Genomic DNA, 22,558 nt, shown 5'->3' with positions numbered 1-22,558 from the left:
AGGAAAAATTTGGGTTAAAACTTCTGCCGGATTCTGCCAAACAAGGGGTGGACCAATTCTTGGCGAATTCACTTTCTATGCACCAGAAAATTATTTTAGAATACGCAAACGTTCTGTTTTCGCCAATTATGGCGAAAACTAACATTATTTTAAATACTCCTATATGCACATCCATAGGGCTTTTTACCCATTTAGCTGATCAGACGGACATTGACATATGTACATATTTAATGTTACTTTTGGTCGGTTTATAAACCGACCATTCAAAATATTGTGTTTCGTTAATGTTTACTATCTTTTTTGATTTTCTTTTTCTTTTATTGTTAATTTTATATTATATGTTTTCTTTATATGTTTTTATTATGTAATTTACTTAAACGAGTGTTTACCTGTATAAAAAAATAATATTATTACAATATAATTGAATGCAATGTCTTTAATAATATTACTGTAAGCTTTGCTGTACATAACATGACGTTGGCAATTACTTTTACAGTCTAAAAAATATAAATATATATAGTATATATTTCCTTTTATATGAAATATATACGTATTCCATAAATAATATCAACAACTTACGTATTTTATATTAAAATTTGATTAATCTAAATACTACAAAATACGAAACTCAAAACTAACAAAAATAATAGTCAAATACTACCGGCCGCTATACGCACGAACAATGTTGTATTTATTGACCAAAATGCAATGCGAAACTAAAACTAAAAATCAAATTTAACATAAAGACGTCAAGCAAACCCCTTAAATAAAGAAAAATAATATATAAAGCGTCGTAATGTACAGGAGTGGTCCAAAACAAATCACCCAATTTTAAGTATTGTTAATCTTATTTTGAATGATTACTTATAACTTTTTTATTTTTGATATAAAACAGAAAATATGAAAAGTTATAATATATTAAAAAACAATAATTCAACAACAACAAAAAAATATGAAAGTTCATTTGAAATAATCGAATGGCTATCGATACATTTAACACTTTCAAGATTGTTTTAAAAATGAAACAAGCAATTTTTTCATATTTTAATCACTAAATAAAATATTTCACTTTATTTAGTATTATATATTAATTTAAATTTCAATATTAAATAATCATCAATCATGCTAAATACAATGATGAATTTACGCCACCAAAATCAACATTCATATTTTTATTTTTCAACATCCACCCATTGACATTTTGATCCCCATTTCAATTCCGTTTGAAACGTCAGTAGTAGAACCTTCATAATATACAGTTATACGTTAATATAAAAAAAAGTGTTTGGGGGTGCATTATTTGAAGAGTACATCAAATGAAACGCTTGATATGTAAATGTGCGTGACTTTCGGATCCCTCTCCCCGTTTCGTGAAATATCGCTTTTTGATGGGTTTTCGAGAGCAGAAAGGAAAAAAAATAAAAAAAAGAGCGTCGTCGAATCCATAATTCAAAATAATAGCCAACGCTACACCACTGTGTGCTACCTACATACATACAGGCCGGAGTGCAAAGTCGCGAACCGATTTCCCGTTTCACTATAAATTACGCGTGTTTTCTTTCTTTTTTTTTTTTAACACATATACATATATATATTTTATTTCGCCCGAACATTTTTATTTTGCATAATAAAAAGATAGCAGAAGCACACTGTGCTGCTGGCGGCAGCCTTTCCAATTTAGATAAGAGATTTAAGACGTATAAATTTTGCGTGAAAATATGCCTTTCGTGCCGTTAGCAAATATTGTGCCCTATAGAAATATCAAATTCACGGCCGGCAGGTTTTTCTTCTCTCACTCTTTCTCTCTCTCTCTCTCTATAGCCCTGGAAAAATGGGAAAAAGACCGTGTACGCCACAGAAACATAAAAAGTACTATCCCTATACCCTTCAAAAAACCCTAGTCCGTCCCACGACCGCGTTTATATTTTATTTTCATATCCCTAGATTTTTATGTATCTACTTTTTTATACATACATATTCTCACGCCAGGGCGTATAATATTCCCGCAGCACGTGAAAGCTCATGCGCTCCTCATTTTGCCCTTTTATTATATTTCATACTCATATTATATTACATTATATCATGCCTACTCGTATACCCTAAAAGTACTATGAATTTTCTAGGAGGTATTTTGTAGTTCGGGATTAACCAGAAAACGACCATAAATATACACAATATATTGATCAAAATTCACGGCCAATTCGATCTGAAAAGAATACACAATATATTAGCTTCTGATATTTTTTGTAAGCCAAAATAATATTTTCATACAAAAAAAAAAATGCTCCACAAGCAACCCTCTTCGTAGTATTAATATGATAAATAAACCAAATACTCGTATATTATTGAACATGGCCAAAAAAACATTTTTTTTTTAATTCTGCCGATCCGAATGATTCATTACAATATTTGAAAAGTAAGAATACAAAGCTCTTATCAATGGATTTAAATACTCGTTTTAATTCATTTAAAATCAAAGTTACTTTCGTTTACTTTAGGGGGGTGGGGAGGCAGACTTTTTTAATGTTATATATATAAAGAAACATCCCGCTTATTTGATATGCTTAGTAATACTGAAAGAAAAAGCATTTGAAGCATGAATAAGATAGTGTGGAAAAAGTAACATAAGTAAAAATAAAAGAAAAATTAAAGAAGGAAGCGTAGGGGGTGGCGAGAATGCGCCCCAAATAAGTCAGCTGTCATCATGTCGATCTGACGGATGATTCTGATGTAACTTTTAATGATTTTTTCAACGATTAAATTCCTCCTGCATCATGTCGGAGACATTCGCTTACTTTATTGATAGCAAACCCCCTTCCCCCTCCTGGTATGTTGATAAAATGATTTAATAAAGATAAGTGATTTATTATTTAATAAATAAAGTAAAGCTCATTTTTATTCATTTAAAATCAATCAATTTTTTCATAAAACAAAAAAAAATATATAAAAAAGAAAAATATATAAAACAGAACATCCTCCCATTCAATATGTTAAATAATATAGAAAGAAAAAGCATGTGAAGCAGGAATTAGAAAATGTGAAAAAAATTAACTATTAAAGCCGTTCAACTATGTATGTATATCACCTACGTAGTTGCGTAAAGGTGGCGAGAATGCGTCTTTGAATACTCGACTGTCATCCTGTCGATCTGACAGATGATTTCGATTTAATTTTCAATGATTAAATCCCTCTAGCGACATATCCGAGACAAATTCGCCTACTTTAGTAATAACCCCCTATTTCGATAAAAAAAAATCCGAATATATTAAATCCAATAATTTAAAAGTCTATAGTACCAATGACTGTATTTTATATCGTATCTGAACCGTTTATCATATACATAAATAGATACATATATTATATATAGCCAGCAGTACAGCTCAATGGTAGCGTGCATGTTTAGCACCAAGTGATCAGTTGGTTCGATCCGCTATACTACTGGTTAGATTTGGGGGTATTTGTGACTCCAAATCAATCGTTTCTTATCAGAGTTTGCCAATTTTATCTGATCATTTTTGAAACAGTTCCTCAAAATCATGATAAAAAATCATATTTCCTGTTGTCACAAATCTTCTGTATTTATTGTGTGTGCAATGTGTAAAAATTATGTACAAAAGCTAAATCCATAGATCTCTCAATGGATTAATTCTGTAATTAATTCATTGTTATTTCGTGTTCTTCAGCTTCTGGAAATACAGTTATTTATGCAATAATAAAATGCTGCATTGTTTGTAATTAATTGTCCAAGAACTAATTTTCAAGCCTTCCTGGTATATATGTAAAATAAATATAAAAAATTTAAATATAATATTCAACACGATATTAAAAATTACACGAGAGAAAGTTCTCATTTTAGCCCATCAATGTAATATACACGGCATACGGGTGCACCAATGGAGAACTAATGTACACATAATAAATTTTTCTACAAACTTTTTGGCATTCGGGACAGAGTATACATTACATCGTAACACCGCATATACACATACATACATACATACATACATATATAGTACATATGTATGTACATATGCATATTTACATCTGTCTCGGTCTGATGCCCCCTTCACACATCTCCGTGCGTTGAATATTCACCCAATTTATTATCACGTTTTGAACGCGGATATGTATATTTAATAAAAGGCAACGTAACAAGTGTATTGAGCTGACATATTCAAATTCGCGAGCACAAACACATAAACCGCGAGCTTTGAGTGTATACCGCGTGCGTACGGCCAGACGTGGTGCAATTGCGGCCCGCGGACCGCATATACATACATACATAGACCCCTATCAAAATCATACATAAACTAATATTATACATTTGAGAAGTTGAGGTCTATCAGTGTTTATGATTCGATTTTTGATTTTTACAAGCTTATTAGTTTCACTAGACGGTTGTTCGCCCCACAAAATTTGTGAGCTCATTTTGAACCACTTTCAGTCTTTTGATCGCTTTGATATTTCACCGACATACATATATGAGTTAGATGTCATAAAAGTAAACAAATCTCTTTGACGTGATTTTACAGCAGTTTTATCATAAAAATTTCATCAAAATCATCTGTCTGATCGACGTGATGACAGCTGGCTATTCAGCGCGTATTTTCGCCACCCCTACGCAACTTGACAGGTTACATGTGTAGTTGAACATCATATAAAAATTCAAATATCATTCAATATTAATATTATATGTAAGCTTTTAGATATTTTCATATATATGTTTATGTAACTATCTGAACCCGGCATGCGTTGCATTGCCACAATAACGCATGCAATTCCCGTTCCCGTTCCCGTTCCTTTTATTACATACCTCCTTCACGTTTCACATGGCTTTCGTGTTAGTGGTCATTTTTATCTCTTATCCGATCGTTTTCATACTTTGCCATATTGCTTTATTTTGGTCATCAATACACGTTAATGTATCGTCTGCCATTACGTTGGAGATAAAATATCGTATACAACGCGTTTTAAAAACGGGGCCCGTAAACCTTCCTGACGTTTAATAAGCGTTCGTCCCGTGTCTTCCAACCTGTTCGCCTTGATATGGCCATATAAGATTTTAATTGTTTAAATGCCTATAATTCACTCTATATTTTATAAAATTTGCTCTATAGGTTCTCGTTATCTTTAATATTTAAAAAATTATAGTTTTAACTCTCATATGTATATATAAATTTCAAATTTGGCGTGTAGCTTCATGTAATGTAATACACGATATATATTGATTTTTGGCCAAATATGTCATTACAGTAAAGATAGTTTGTCAGAAAAACGCAGGCAGCGAACATATTTGAAATTATTCAATTGTTTGTTTGTGATAGACAAACATTGATTTTTATACATACATATATAGACTACTAGCTGTTTTACCCGGCTTCACTCAGTATTTGTAATATAAACAGTTTAAACATGGCGAATCTAATAATAAATATTCATTAGTTTATTTGAATCGAAAAAAATATATATCGAATCGTCGTCATAGAAACTTATATTTGTTTTCAATGTTACCAACCGAACTTTACATACATACTTACTATTTCAAAGTCTTTTTCGAAACTATATATTTGATACATATGTATTTTCACAAATACAATTGAAATTTTGAAGTCTATAGATGTGTTTTGGCCAAGTAAACTTTTTGATGTCTCAAGTCGTGAGCTATTTTTCAAAAGTTTATTTCGAATTTTATGGTTTTAAAACCCCAATACAAAGAACAATCAAATTATACCATCCTTGATTGTGATCCCGAAAACTTTTACAACCCCAGCCCTAAAAAAGTTAACACGCCCCTGCACTATACGCTTTTACGCACCCCACACACACACACACACACACACACACACACAGGATACAAAATGCAAATGTGCCTAAGGAACTGTATCCGCGAGGCAAATTGTCCCACCCCCTCTCTTTCCCCATAACATTCACTTCCTGTGAACAGGGAAAAAAAATTTCCTCCGCCCTTTTCCAGAGACGTAGACGCGTCTGCTTATCCCGGGCATCCGGCAATATCCTTACATTTGCCTTCGGACGAAAAATCAATTGACTTCCCGAATTATTAAAAAGCTGATTCAATATTAGCTGGAGGGTGGGTTCTTTTTTCCAGACTGGTGAGGGGGCTGGGGGTTGGGTTTTTGAAGCCGACGAGCCCTTTGTGCGGCTCTCTTCTTACAGCCCTCGACGCTACTTCGAGGGAAACTAAAGTATTTACGAGGGCGTCCTTTTAAGGGAAGGGGGGGGGGGGGTTGGCAGACTTTGCTTCTCAAACTGTGTAGATCAGAGTTCTTAACCAATGATCCACAGATTACAGGGGATTCGCGATCAGATCAAACTTTCAAAAGTTAGACCTTGTAAAATGGAATCGAAATACAAAATTTGTGTCAAACTCTTTGAAAGGAAATATTTATCAACACATATGAACAAATTTACATATTATAGATAAGTGTTTTAAAAGTTATTTGCATATTACATTACATAATTCAATGCCACGAAAGTTGAACCATATACATATGTATAGTATTTATAAAATAAAATAAAAATACAAGCTGTATCAAAATTATGTTGACCCAACTAAAGAATAACTCATTGATTACTAAACTAGAATTAGAGTTAAACTGAAAAGCCTATGTCTTGCAAGGCGAGCTATAGAAGTTTTAACCTCGTTTGCAACATCTTACATATGTATAATACATACATATTTGTTTAAAAATATGATTTTTAAAAATAAAATATGTATATGTATATGTATATCAGAATTTTCAAAACTTGAAACAACGAAAACAAAATCGATGAGATGTCCGATCTAAATAAGAACGACCTTGACTTGAAAAATGCGGATTTGTAAAATGGTCAAACAAGCATATTACAATATATATAACCTCTGATAAGCTGGCTATTAATAATAATCTTTTAATGTGATCAATCATACTAGGAAGGGGGTGAGTTAGGATGGTTCAGATCAAAGTTGGATTTGATAAACTTTGACATATTTTCGTGAAGGGTGGCTTACATCCAAATGGAAAATTCAATCGTCGAAGCATAAATAAAAAGGCTAAGAATCCCTGGTAAATATGGAGGGGGGGGGAGGAGGTCTGAAAGGTTGCATGTGCTCTTCTTCACCACATAATTCCTTGGGAAAGTTCGACGCCACTACTACCCTTCCGCAAGTGGGCGGCTTTATAGAGAGGGTGGGGTTGGTTCGGTAAACTTTTTTTAATAGCTTGTAAGTGTGTAAATCGACCCACCAATAATAATAGTGTTTCAGCTAGGGGTAGTTTCACGCGCAGACCCAGCACTTCATGTGTTTGACCTTCTGCCGGTGGCAGAGTGGAGGTGAAAACCTGAATATTTTCCACGGAAGCTAAAGGTGTTTTTGATGAAAGGAAAATGGGGAAGGGTGTAAGGACGGAGGGGGGGGGGGTGACTCTTTCAGCGACACTATAAGTGCTCTTTGTGTTCTCATATACGTACTAGAGGATTTTTCCTCTTCGGTGTGGCACATACTTTAATGTGTACTACGAGGTGTAAGTATGCCCGAATCCCTATAAGTTTAGTGATTACAGGAATTAAGTAATTTTATATGAAACACACACACACGAATACCTATTTATATATATATATATATATATATATATATATATATATATATATATATATATATATATATATATATATATATATACATATATATATATATATATATATATATATATATATATATATATATATATATATATATATATATATATATATATATACATATATATGTGATGAAAAATTGATTTCTGGGTAGAATTTAAGTGGGCTGGCGGCCAAAAGTTCGATCTCCTTAAAATAATTAATATTAAAGACAAAATAAAAATCAATAATTGAAAATGTCACAATAAAAATCAACAATCAATTTAAATGATGAAAAATACCTGATATAAATATACTGCCATATAAAGTATACCTGATTGATCATTCAACTAATAACAAAGCTTTCTACATAAAATGTGTCAATCAACTTGCATAGATACATATACATATTATTTTTATGTATATTTAATATTTGCAAACGAGCTAAAGATAAAAGGAGTTTAGTAAAATAATAATAAAAAAATGAGAATTAAAGACTTTTGAGTAAACATTAAAATTTTTCGACAAATTGACGACTACTTTACTGTGCATACTCAATATGATTACAGTTAACTTTAAATCTGCTGATCCGATTTGCACAAAACTTTCATATAAAAATAATCATCAAAGACTCTTAAATGCATAAAATTAAATGCAAAAACTTTCCAACGGATAGTTTATAAAATACGGCCAATTTTCAACGAGCGTTTACATATTTGTTCATGAACGTACATACGTACATACATATTAACTGTACGAAAAAAGAAACACACGCACAACAAGAGGAAAAACTTATACATTATATATGTATCTACACATTGTATATTTCAAGCCAAACAAAGCCGCAGAAAAGTAAGGCAATCTTATTAAGAAGAAAATTCGTTCTTTTTTTTCGTCTCGAAAAGAAATTGATACGAGTCGATTACGAGTACATATCGACAAAGTTTAAATGGCACTTTCGCGAGGACATATTTTTGCGAGGGAAATCCCTAAAGGACGACCTTTGCGAAGAGTTTCGTCTTTCGGGTCAATACTTTCGGCCCGTGTTTACGCGGTTGTTTCCAAAAGGTCGAGTAGGTAGCTTTTGAAACACACCGTACCTTAACCACATATAAATATTATATACACCGACCATTTATACCTTCGACCATTCGTTAATTAATAATTTCACTGGCCGTCGATGAAAGTTCTTCCTACGAACGTAACATATTAATAATATACCTACATTGAATGTCAATACACACATATTTACATATATTGTAAGTGGAGAAGTGGAGTGGAGAAAAAAATTATGCGAATGCACTAATTAATCATCGAGCGTCTTATTTCCAGACTTGATCTTCGGGCTCACTTTTGCTCTAATCTGGAGCAAAGTTTTGATGACCCTTCTGGTCGGAGGCTTTGATTTATGCGCTGTTGATGACAAAGAACAATTTCCGAGAAGAAAACTTTCCATTTCTTTCCCCCTCTACTTAGTTCGCTCAACCCTGTTGTTTGAGATTATAACTGATTTTTTTTACTACGGTTATCTATTTTAGGCACTTTAAGAACCTACATATATACCTTAGCTTGTGCTTTTTATAAAAATCCAATAATAACGGTATAATTTTACAAAAAAAGTGGTTCTAAGTATACGTGCAAACTTAAAGATTCATTTTCAGATCGTACTACTTGGAAAATCTTGACAGGCTTTGCTTGTTATAATAGAAAATAAGAACATGGCTTTATATCATACAAATGGATGCATTGTTATGATCAGTCGGTGTATGAAGATGGTTTTTATTATTATAATAACTTACATACAATAACTTTTCCCATTACTGACTCACAGACGATACTCGTTGTTGAGCGAACGTCAAAAAAGGCTGAGACGCCGCAACACAATGCAGTTTTCCATTTTGCCGGAAAAATGCGACCGCGAATCGGCCCCCCACTTTTCCCCAAGGGGAATAGGAATATATAGAAGTAAGAACATGTATACAAACATACAAATATATGTATGTACGTATGTTCGTATGATCTAGAGCTCGGAAAATATTCGGAAGAGCGAAGTCAATTTTACATATATTGTATTGTAGTATTTTTCAAACTTTTCATATGTATAAAACTGATAAAAATATTTTGAAATGTATTATAATTTAACATTTACCTCAACGGCAGAAAATTTTAAAATTAATGGTTGAAAATTGAATTCAAAAACTTAAAAAAAAGAGGACACCTATAATGGGAGGTACCATTTCCGGTCAACTTCAAATTTGAAAAAAATTTACGTCGTATCGATAAAAATTCCAGTAACCGATACTAAGTTTCAGTTCGATAGAATTAACGGTGTTCAAAAAAATCCCCAAAATACACTAACATACAGACACACACATTTTTTCTAGATCATGAAAACGTGATCAGTGATCGATTCTGAGTTCGAATCAGCCAAAATGTCGAGTGTGAATTTTCGCATGATCACAAAACTTCATCTATTGTTACTACGTACATAGATAAAGTAAAAATACAATTTAATAAAAATTTCATGTCTATGTATAAATTATATACTTCTGACTAATTCATTGAGCGGCTTATGAGATAAAAAATCCAAAGTGAATAAAAATAACACAGTGAAGCTTATAGAAAGCTTGTAAAAGGAGGAGACCTTCATACATACATACATATAATGATAAGTAATCGGAAGAATAACTTTTGAAATTATATCGATAATCAATAATAAAAAATGAAATGGACTATTTGTAAGACATAAATATTTGATATGTAAAGTACGACGATCGTTCCCGCTCACTTATGCTCAAATGACTGAATGTATGTGTGTTTAGAATCAAATTAAAAATAGATAAACACACATAACATTTTTCAAAACGCTTCTCTTCCGATGAAAGCATCTTATAGAAGTATTTAAATGAAAATTAAATCTAATACATTAGCCGGGGCGTGATTGACATTCGATTCAGAGAAATTCGTTTATTAAATCGAGCATAATTAAATCTTCAAATAATCGGCTTCATTTTCGAGTGCCTGTCTACACAGAGATGGGTATGGGTTTAATATAATGGGAAACCATTGATGTAAGATTACCCGTTTTCTTGATGAAATTTTGGTATTGATTCTAGCTATACGAATGTACATATGTAGTACGTACAAACATTCGCCCATAGGGGTGCGTAATTAAATACGCTAGAAATCATATCGTCGTTTAGTATATACGATAAAATACAATACAAGACCATTATTTGTATTTATTTATATTGTTAGGTATATACGCATTGTATGTCAATCAAATTTCAAACTTTTCGTTAAGAAATAGAACCTCTTTGACAAGTTCAATATGTATATAAACAATATGTATGCTCTTAATTATTTATTTATGAATCTATTGCTTACATTGAATATAATGTAACATAATAAAATGATATATTATAATTAATGAGAGCTATACATTCCAGGGGTTTCTCCCTCCCCCCTATAAAACGATCATCCCCATCATGCTTTACAATATGCACCGAAAACGATGAATCAACCTGTACACTCGCATGGGGAAAAACGCGAAAATCCATTTGATGCTGATGAAACTTTAATACGCACTAGAGAGAGATCCGTTCTAGATCGGAACGAACACACATATTCACTTGTGTGTACCGGCCCTTAATAATGTACACACGGATGTGGAAATGTGGCGTGACGAGAGAGGGGGAGGAAATTGAAAAAATAACGTAATGCCGATAGAAAATGTTTCATTTCGTTTCGGCGGGGATGAATCCGTTTTCCTCTCGGCCATTAATCATCGCGGCGTCGTTTCGACGGGGACCAAGGTGCGAGCAAAAATGTGATTATCAGCCTCGAGGACAGGGTCTGCAAGGGCTGCGGGGCGAGGTAAAGGAGTGGGCGGGTGGCTAATAATTGAATTTCCCGCGGAAAAGCGGAAAATCCCACCCCCACTGCCTAATCCGAGGCGACGTCTAGTAGGGGCACTACAGAAAAAGTGGCGCGCAATTAACACTTCAATTAGGTCCCAAGACTTGGAGACCTCTCCTGGTCAGCGATGGGATCGAAGGTGATATATATATATATATATATATATATATACGTATAAGTATAACAAGTAATGATTTAAATTTTCAAATAAAATTCTGAATACCGATGAACCGATGTTGGATGTTTTCAAACTTTGATTGATCTCCAGTCAGGATTTAACATCATGGCTTCACATAACTAAGATCGAGCTTTCTTGAAACGGTGGTTTTCACTCATGCGGATTTTTCTCGTCCTCAAACCGTCGTTAATTAATTTCAAAGCGAAAATTTTCATATGAAAAACAAATGAATTTTTTTTCAATTATTTTTCACAGTGAAAAAAATTCACAGATTTGTATGTATTTTTCATTACCAATTTATTCACTTAATTTAATTCAAAATCCATTTTTTTTACCACAAATTAAAAATAAATACCATCTTTTCAATTGACATAAAACACAAACACCATTAAACTGTTTGTATATCTTAAATACATCATAAGGAACGGATAAAATGTCAACTAGCTAGTAGCTAAGTAGCCTAGCAACTGTTTTTATTTAAGTAAAAAATAAACAACTATAACAATAATATTGAATTATATGAATTTAAATTTTCAAACACTTGTTTATTTCGCATATAAAAATTAGCAAAATTTTATTTATTATATATAATATTTGGGTTTTTTTTCAATGCCTAAATTAGAGCAAGTCTTCGATTATAATTTATTCTTAGAATATATGTAATATTTGGATGCTGCCTAAATATGTATGATTAAATATTGAAAATAAAATCGATAGATATCTCTTTCTTATAGCAGTTTTTGTATATAAAGATTTATTGTATTATTTGTATTATCTACATATGTATTATATATACCAAGTATGTATCAATTAAGGTTACCAAATATTCGAAGATTAAGCTTAAGATATTATGAAAATTTTAAGATAATCCTTATCTGGTACATCTAATAGAATCAAAGGTGCTGTATATTGAAATTAAAAAAAGTTATTCTGTGTAAAAAGTATTTGAATACACAGATTTGAGATCCTTAGTATTTTTGTATGAAATATGATCGTAAAGAAAACTCTATTTTTTCATCTACAGTCTTTCAAATAGAAAATTTTTCGATTTCACATTAAATCAAGATTAATTTAAAAACAGTCTTTATACTTTTTTATGTAAGAATAAGTGCTTTTTTGTTCGCTTATCCACCAAACAAATCTACATTTTCAATTTAAAAACAAAAAATCTTTACTATAACTACTACTACTAGACTTGATGATTGTCTTAAAATGTTCGTAAAGCTTTTTCAGTCCAGGCAGCGCCTAGCAAATCGGCTAGATTATTATATTGAACGATTGCATAACTTTTTTTAACAGTAAACGGGCATGTACTTATGCAATCATTAATCATCATAACTTTGCTAGTATACTCTTCATAAATAATCATGATTTTTTCACATAATATTCCTATAACATAAATATAATACAATTCATCTAAAATTTGATAAAATCATAAATAATTCTATTTATATACATGTTTTTGTTCAAAGAGAGCGAGGATACAATTCCAAACATCACGTGCTTCGCGCCATTACTATATTTATCTCAAACAAAAATTACACAACCGAAAGCAACCAGAATACCCATAAATACCTCTACTTAACTAAAAAATAATAATAACACGATCATCATCGCATAACATACCGTAGCGATTTTTTTCCCCCGAACGGTTGCGTATCGCTACATCACGCGATACCCATCGGAATTTCGATACTACTAGTGTTTCTCGTGTGCTCGATCCCACATGTTTTATTTAGTTTTTTTTTTTCTTCGTACCTCGAATTAATTACACTGGGTTAGAGGTAAAAGAGTTTTGCGAAACCGCAAAATTGCCAGAAACCTTCTCGCTTTTCTCCGATACGGGTACAAATTATACACGCCGGTTTTTGCACGCGGGATATTTCAATCTCGCGCACCGATACCCAGGACCGGGGGGATTTTAAAGGTTTGCTGCGGCTTTTTACGCTACGATGGACCCCTCTGTAAGGTTAAAAGCCTCGGTGGAGAGTTAAAAAATAAAAAATAAAAATAAAAAAATAAAGTTTTCGCAAAGAGCCGCGCGTTTTGGTTCAAATAATGGTACGGGTCGATGACGACGGTGTTATTTGAGAACGACTGGTGTGTGAGATGCGAAATCGAATTTCGATCGCAAAGATGATTTTCTTGTTTGTTGAAAATGTAATAAATTTATTCAACTTATAATATTGTTGCGTAGGGGTGGGTGGAGAATCCCAATAAAGGCCAAAGTCGCTTCACAGCATTTATTGGATGATTAAGGAAATCCACGCACTGCCAGTGCTCCGTCCAGAATGCCTTGGTATGGCCTAGATACCTGCTTACAAACGGCAGGTCACTCAGTGCATATTCCTCGACACGTTTGTTTACCTATTGTTATGGTCACGTACCAGATATGCAGTCCCACGGTTTCGCGCTGTGCGTTCTGAGAAATCTAGAGGGAAGTGGCTGTGACCACTTAGTCCATTCGGGGGTCTCCATAAGTGTCCGTAAGTGTCCGAATAAAGGATACGCTGGAGTTCTCACAGACCTGGGTGACTGCGTGCGTAAATAATAGACTCGCCAGGGTAGACCTTTAATTGCCTAGACAGTAGACACATCAATGGATCGGGGAAGCTGCGCTGTTCAACTTGTCCTTTATAAGGAAGTAAGTAGTATGAATACGGTAGATCAGATTATTCTGGAGTAAGCGGTGGTTCCGTATGGACCTATGGGATCGTTGTGAAGCGACTTTGGCTTTTCATTTGGATCCTGAATCCACCCCTAATATTAATAAAAATACGAGGTTATTTGAACAGTTTAAAATTATGAATTTTCGGCAATTTATTCAGTTGAAATATTTGATTAGAGTTTTGACCTTCTTTAGTCATATGAATTACCTGTGACTAATATTTCTTAAATAATAATATAAAAAAAACACGTAGTCAATTAAAAAAAGTATATTAAATTATAAAATTATTTTAAGAATTTGAATAATATATGTATGTATAATAAAACTTGGACATGTTTGAAAATACCTAATTTCGGCATTTTTTCAATTGAAATGTTTGGCTTCAGTTTCTACCTTATATAGTCATAAAAAATACACATAACTTATTTTCATTTAATAGTAATAGGTTAATTAAAAATATAATAAATATATAACGTTATAAAATCGTTTGAGAAATATGAATAAAATACGAAAAAACTTGAACGTATTTAAATTTGAACATTTTTCCATTAGAAATATTCCACTTATATATCAAGTAATAAAAAACAAATACGATTCATTACAATCTGTAAATATAATACATTTAATATATAATATGGTGTACATTACTTTATAAAATTATTTTAAAAATATGAATAAAACATGATGAAGTTGAAAACAGTTCACAGTACATAGTCAATATTCAAACGTTTCAATTGGATTAATATTTTGCTTCATTAAATTCGATATTTCAATTTAATTATAATATGCAAAATTAAATATTATAATTTCGTATTTATGGTATAAATATTGTTGATTTAAATAGATTAAGATTTGAACTGTGAAACTTCGACTGAAGCTTTACAATCGAACCTACGCAAAATTTAATTAATTTTGTGATCAAAATGATCAAAATGTCAAGCAATTGTTCAAATAAATCGTTTTATACAAATATAGCTTTACATTAAAAAAATCATTTGATTAAACCTTGCAATAAAAAATAAATTGATGTGTGTAAAAAAACATCCTCCCACTAATCGGATCTAAATTTCATTAGTAAACAAAAATAAACTTAATTGATGTAACGTACCTGAGTATGTAATTGAAACGTAACATGTCCAATTACATACCAACAACGTATCAATCGATTAATCAAATTCGACCACTTCGAAATAATGCAATTATATTATATAATATATCGAAAGCGCCTTCGAGGCGTCAGGCATCTTACTAACGACTTACAATTATTTATTATATATGTATATAATATAAAAAAAATCTACCATAATCGATTGGTTTGCCTTCAAATAATAAAAACATTAGAATTCGACAGCGCGAAACCGCATAACGGTAAATTGAATCGCATACGTACGTATAAAATTCCCATATTTGAACGTTAAATCTAAATAAAATTCGAAATACATCGCATGGCGAATCCGTTATTAATCACCTGAATGTATTATATCGCATAAATACAATGTATAATATATAATATTATATATATGTATAAACATATACCTAATAATAAAAAATAGTCGAAACGAGAACGTGTCGTATTCAAATCTGTCTCGTAAATTACCGAAACGTATATATTCATTTTGATATATAATATAATATGTATAAACCGCTACTTACGCTTTTTTTATTTTTAAAAGCTTTTATTACAAGCTTTTTTTGCATACACGTGTAGACATGGTTTGCTTCTAAAAACACTGATGCCAAATTCATACAAATATTTACATGTTAAATAAAATATTTTGTTATGAGAAATATTAAAAAAAATTGAAATAATTCATCTGAATAAAAGGTGTCATTACAAATATTTGTGATCAGATCACATTTTAATCAAGATAGATTCATAAACTTGTGATTATTTTGTTTTATTAATTTACAAAGTATCATTATGTATTTTTATTAATTATATTGTATATTATATGGCACTGATTTCAGCGAGCTTTTTTGATTACCCATTAAGTACAATTTTGTTTATGAAATCTCAATCTTAAATTGCCGCAATTTTTGTAATCAAAAAATTATGCATATAAAGAAATTAATTACACTCTTTTAAGATTAAGACATAATTTGAAAAATAATAATTATAGTAATTTTAATTATTAAATTTAAAAAATTTCACTCTAAACCAATTGCATGAAATAGTGCGAAAAATGTGACTGTAATAACTGTTACAATTTTGTAACGATGTTCAACTATGATGCGCGACTGAATACCCAGCTGTCATCATGTCGATCTGACAGTTAATTTCGAAGTAACATTTAATTATTAAATTCTTCTAGCGCCATGTCAGAGATATTCGCTTGTAATATGGACAATAAACCTCCGTATGTCGTTAAAATATGAAAGCGATTGAAAGAGTGGATGTTTGAACCCTATCTAACAGACAAGTGAAGTTAATAAACGGCTTGTAAAAATTTCAGAAAAATGAGGAACACTTGCATATTTGCAGATAAAATACAAAATCGGTATTGCACACACTTATATTTTGATTACATTTATAATACAATATGGCCCTAACTAATATTGAAGCTTCATGCTTTCATAATCAATGAACGTAAATTGACTGATCACATTAAATGTGGATATTAATATTATTTAAAAACAACTGAAACATATATTTATTTTGATAAAATGAATCCTTACCAAAGTTCCGCGATTGTATTAAATTATTAAAACCACTTGAAAAGATCGCTTACTAAAATTCGATCGGCCGCATTACAACACTACATTTGTACCGAACGAAAAAAAAATACGGGTCAATTTTCCTAATTGTTTCAATATACATACATATGTTTCGTGAGATATGAGGCTGCTATTGAATTGAAAAAAATTAATATACCATACGACATAACTTTACTATACTACGTATAAAAGTACACGTTCGGCAGCATATCAGACACGCAATCGCTATAGTTTACGAATAGTGAAAAAAAAAATGGAAAAAAATCGGTATGCATGATTTATAATGGTTAGCTCACGTCATCGGATGATCGATAATGTATTTCAGCCTATACAAATATTATTCGATTATTTTTTTAGCAAATTAATACGTGATGTGAGCCGTTTACGTGTGCCAATATAATTATGACAAATTAAATATGTGTGTGTGTTACATTTTCAATCAAAGCTCCAAGTCGAACTTTCCAGTAACTTTCTACTAATAGTATCTTAGAACTGTCCACTTTTATTTAATATTCAATATTATCCTTCTATTTAGTATGAGGTCCATTAAAAAAAAACACACACTTATAAATCAGCCAACATATCCAAAACGACGAGACAGCTTCCGAGAACGTTTTTCAATCGATTTGCATTGGAATTTCGTACTACGTTTGCCGATCAAGTTGTATTACATCCTTTTGAAATCAAATTATTCCAAAATTTCCATTTTTTATAACATAATCATATCTTTACATATCCTTACTTTAAAGTATGCGTGAAAAGGTTTTCGATATATATTAAAGTTATATTAGACCATGATACCATTACCCCTGAGCGATACTAATGGTATTAAACCTGTACATATGTAGATATGTATATAAACTTATTAGATTATAAATTTGAAACCATATTCAAATAGTTGTGACAAATAGTAGGTAGGATGCTAAAACCGTTTCAACAATGAAATCAGATAAATTGGCAAACTTTGACAGGAAACGATTGACTTTAAGTCACAAATGTCCAATTATGACCAGCAGCACTGCAGAAATACTCCGAATAAATTGTCTTAAATCGAGGTCAACCCAGGGCTTGAACCCGGAAACTTTTCGGTGGTTAGAATTAACGCAAATATCGAGCTAAGTTGACTTGAAATTGAGGTTAATTGACTTGGAAATTAAAAACATTGCCTTTAAAGAGTGCTAAAGCTGTCTTCAAATAAAGTCACTGATTGTTGAATGAATTTTTTTTTGTCACAGCTTTTGAGCTGTCAAAACCTTCGATATGTCAAAATGCCAAGTATTCCAAAGGGAAATCTTATAGAAATAACACTACAACGTTGCTATAATTCTTATGAACGAATGACTTATTAGTCATTCATTCTCCGTTTTTACATCGTATTCCTCCTCGTGAATAATGCTGTTTTTTTTAAAAATAACTTAATGTTGGTATACTATTATACATAATTTGATTTTATATAGAAAGTTTTCACTTTCGCGATAGCAATCGTCTAATTGTTTCGGCCCCACCCTGTGTGTATGTATGTACATATTTCGATCTTGAAATAAACGTTATTCAAAAAGCAATTCCTCGTTTTTGGATTAATAAATGCGGAAAGGGTAGAGTTTCGTCTGTTCAAATAACATTTTCGTATTCAAACACATACATATTTAGCAAGGGTCTCGTTTCTTTGACCCCACTCCTTATTTTCACCACATGTTCGGCTGAAATATATATTTTTTTGTTATTGTTTCGACATATGTATGTATAAGGGTTGCGAGACATTTTTTTTATACGACCATCGGTCCGCGTGCAATAAAAAACAGGACCCGCGAATATTTATTTATATATTTTATATTTATGTCAATGCTGTGTGTGTTACTTCGCATAATTTTCGTGTTCGAGAGCGCTGGGAGCCATATTTCATACAACCTTTCATACTTTTATTGATAGTAAACCGAGGGAAAAAAAACTATGTAGACAGTATTTCGTATTCCGTTAACGTTGAGCTCCTCGTATAATTTGTAACTGGAGATGTTTCTCATTGTTTCGTATTTATTATGTAATATTATTTCAACGTATAGACATTTGCACGAATGTATACTCGCATGTAGTACGTTTCGCTCGTTGTGAAAACAAATTGCCCGGTTGGGATTCGAACGCTGGAACATCATTTCCGACGATTCTAATGGGATTCGACGTTGCTTATAAGTTTATAATGTATTATATAATCTATATACAATATTATATATATACACATGTTCGAATTTTGCGGATTTCCGGATCATTTCGCTAGCGCGATGCGGTCCCCTAGGCCCCTTCATATCCGCTGTTCCAATATGCAAAATTATATAAAATTGAAAAATAAATACAATTTGATATATGCAGTCGTATTGGCAATGAGCAGGTACATATACGGAATTGAATCAATAACCAAATTTGTATAATGGGTTAATTAAATGATGCCTAATGATTCATAACACAATATTAACTTTATCGATGGTACTTCGCTGATCAGTATATTGTACATATGTATGTATGTATGTATTAAGTGTTTTTACATTATAATAACCTTAAACAGCAATAATAGACACGTTTATAATATATGAAGTATAGCTGAATTGCCCAGCGTTGCTCGATCAAGTGAAGGTTGAAAAAAAATTTTTGTTAGTATTCTATATTTGGCGATTCTAAATTGTAAATCGTAGATTTTGTATAGCAAACAAACAAAAAGTATAGTTGGTAGCCTTGTCTAGTGAGCTTTATAATATCATTATTATTAATTAAAAAATTAAATATATAATAATACTTTTTTTTAATGTGAAATAATATTATAATAAATCCAATTTTATTGAGATTTACATATATCTACGAGTACTTGGTGGATGCCGTTTTTTTTTGTATTATCCGAGAATGGAAACGAAGCATATTAAAAATCGTAATTAAATAATATATACAGACAAGGATATATTCTTTCAGGAAATGTTATATTTTACAGAATAATATCCATTGTAATATAAAAATATTTGAGTCAAATACGAGCTAAAAAGGAACCCAAAAAGATTTCAATTCCGCCCCCATCGAAACAGACGTACGTATGTTTATTAAAAATCACGTAATTGAATAGCATAGGTTAAATCCGAGGAAGTATAAATAAACTACGTATATATTTATAAAAAACGTGCGAAACATTAGAAGGTATTTTTATTTTAAAATGTTATATTTGCTTGGCATAACACATGTGTATGGCTATAAGATTAAATATGTACGTATGGCTTAAGATAATCATCTTAAATAAAACTCAATGATTTATATCATATTTATAATTAGTAGAGGACGTAAGCTATTATATAAATTATATAAGGAACTATTATGTATTTATTATATATAATATATGTAAGATCAAATAAAATTTTAAAAGAGATTTTATTATATCGATAGACTGATTTGTGAGCTTCTACCTTTTTGGGTTACGTGTTGGAAAATCGTTTTGTCGTCAAGTTATGGAACTAATTAAATTTGGCGACGAAACTGCAACGCGCCAAAGCCTCCCTTTCACTCTCGAGAAAAAAGTTTTTCCGAAGCTCTCGGTTGAAGACAGTCGGGGCCATAAGGGCGATAAGGAGCTTTAAAACCACCAACTGGTGCACTTCATACAATGCAAATTCTCGAAACAAGACAACGCAGAAACGGAAAAGCCTTTAATTAATTTGAAACCGGGAAAAGTTGCCGCAACCGAACTCCAAAACTCGCTAATTTATTCGACAAAAATGTGACACTTCTTCGAAAGCTCGCCGAGTGCTTTCATATTCCCATGCAAATTGGCCACGGCTCCAATTAAACGGTTAGGTGTCAAAAAGACGTAAGTGACTTTATAATTTGGATTTAAGCAATCCTCCTCTGTAGTTATGCAAAAAATTATAACAATTGGACAATCTTGAATGGTGCTATTTGTATATTAATGTTAAAAAGCATCAACTAATATTCAAAATGGTAGGTTCAATTGAAGTTTCGTAGTTTGTTATGACTTTTTAATTAAATTAATTAATATTATATTATTATATAATAAGTTTTCAAAAATTCTATTTAAACTTGAACTGTAAGCATAATAATTAAAATGAAAAAGTTTGTATGAGGAATATTTTTCAAGAAGGCTTTTGAAATGAAAAGCATATGAAGTTTACAAATTGAATTAATCATGCTTTATTACTTGTCAAAATTTAAAATGATTGATCGCTTCAAGAATAAGCTTTAATATAATATATTTAAAAAAATAATAATAGTTCAAGTAAAACTTTATTGCATGTATAATGAAAAAAAAAGTTTTAAGGTGACTTTTAAAATAAAAACATTCACCATCTGACAAATTTTAATATGACTAATTGCTATCTTTATAACAAACCTCCTTTACATTTCACTTACGATTACAATTCAGGAAAAAATTTGCATCTTATCCGATCGTTTTCATACTTTGCCATATTGCTCATTTTGGTCATCAATATAAGTAAAAGGATCCTCCGCCATTACGATAGAGATAAAATATCGTTTAAGACGCGTTTGAAGTTTGTAAACTTGAAATCTGGGCGACGTCTATGTAGTCTTTAGTTTTATACATAGATGGCGGTAGTAAAATAAAATTATTGGTATTTTTATTCAAAATTATAATTTATATATCTTAATATAATATACAAAACTAAAAAAGAGGTTTGTTTTTAAAAATTTTTTTTTAAAAGGCTATTTTTACATAACCAATTTTTTTCTTGATTCTATTTTTCTTGACCTCGAGTCACAAACCAAGATCTGGCCAAAAGCTACTAGTGGAAATCGAACCATGACCACTCCACTCGAAAGCATAATATGCTAGCCACTAGTCCACGCTGCTGGTTACACTTCTATATGTATGTTTAATTATCAAAATTTTCAAAAATAGCACTTCCCGCACTTAATCGATTTTTACTGTACGCCAGTGGACACAAAAAGCGATTGAAAGCACGTGCACAAAGTCAAACCACTCGAACAGCACCCAACGAAGCATCAAAGCCCCAAGTCAAACATCACTCGAACGAACGGCAAGTCGAGTCGACTTATTTTTCAACGAAACTTCGTCGCACACTAGATAGAGCTTAGCACTTTAAAATAATGACCAATCAGCCGGAGATTCGAGTGGGTGGTGGAAAGGGGGTAAACGATTGCCGACGGAGTGGGGCTCAGGGGGGGTGATTGATAGGCGCCTGCGCCCCCCATGAGGCCCTAATGGGGCTCTCGAACAGACGCGTGGCCTTAACGAGGCCCCAGCACACGTCGCGACTCACAAAAACGCCATTGTGCCAACTTCGAGAACCTGCGTGCATCCTGACGAGGAGCTAACGAGGAGTCTGGGGTTGCACGAGACACGCACCGCACTGTGGACCACTGCTTGTGAATTACTCCCAATAATGAATATTGGTATTTAATGGGTTGTAGCTTTGAAATGTTATGGGGTG

General features: G+C 31.9%; 1 long non-coding RNA gene across 1 annotated transcript in view; it reads right to left on the bottom strand.

Moving 5' to 3' along the window:
* Window positions 1–22,558, bottom strand: part of LOC143920403 (uncharacterized) — a 309,775-nt gene that overhangs the window by 31,087 nt on the left and 256,130 nt on the right. The window lies entirely within an intron of this gene.

The sequence above is a fragment of the Arctopsyche grandis genome, chromosome 12 (genome assembly GCF_051622035.1).
Source record: "Arctopsyche grandis isolate Sample6627 chromosome 12, ASM5162203v2, whole genome shotgun sequence".
NCBI lineage: Eukaryota > Metazoa > Arthropoda > Insecta > Trichoptera > Hydropsychidae > Arctopsyche > Arctopsyche grandis.
This window is presented reverse-complemented; position numbering and strand designations above follow the sequence as displayed.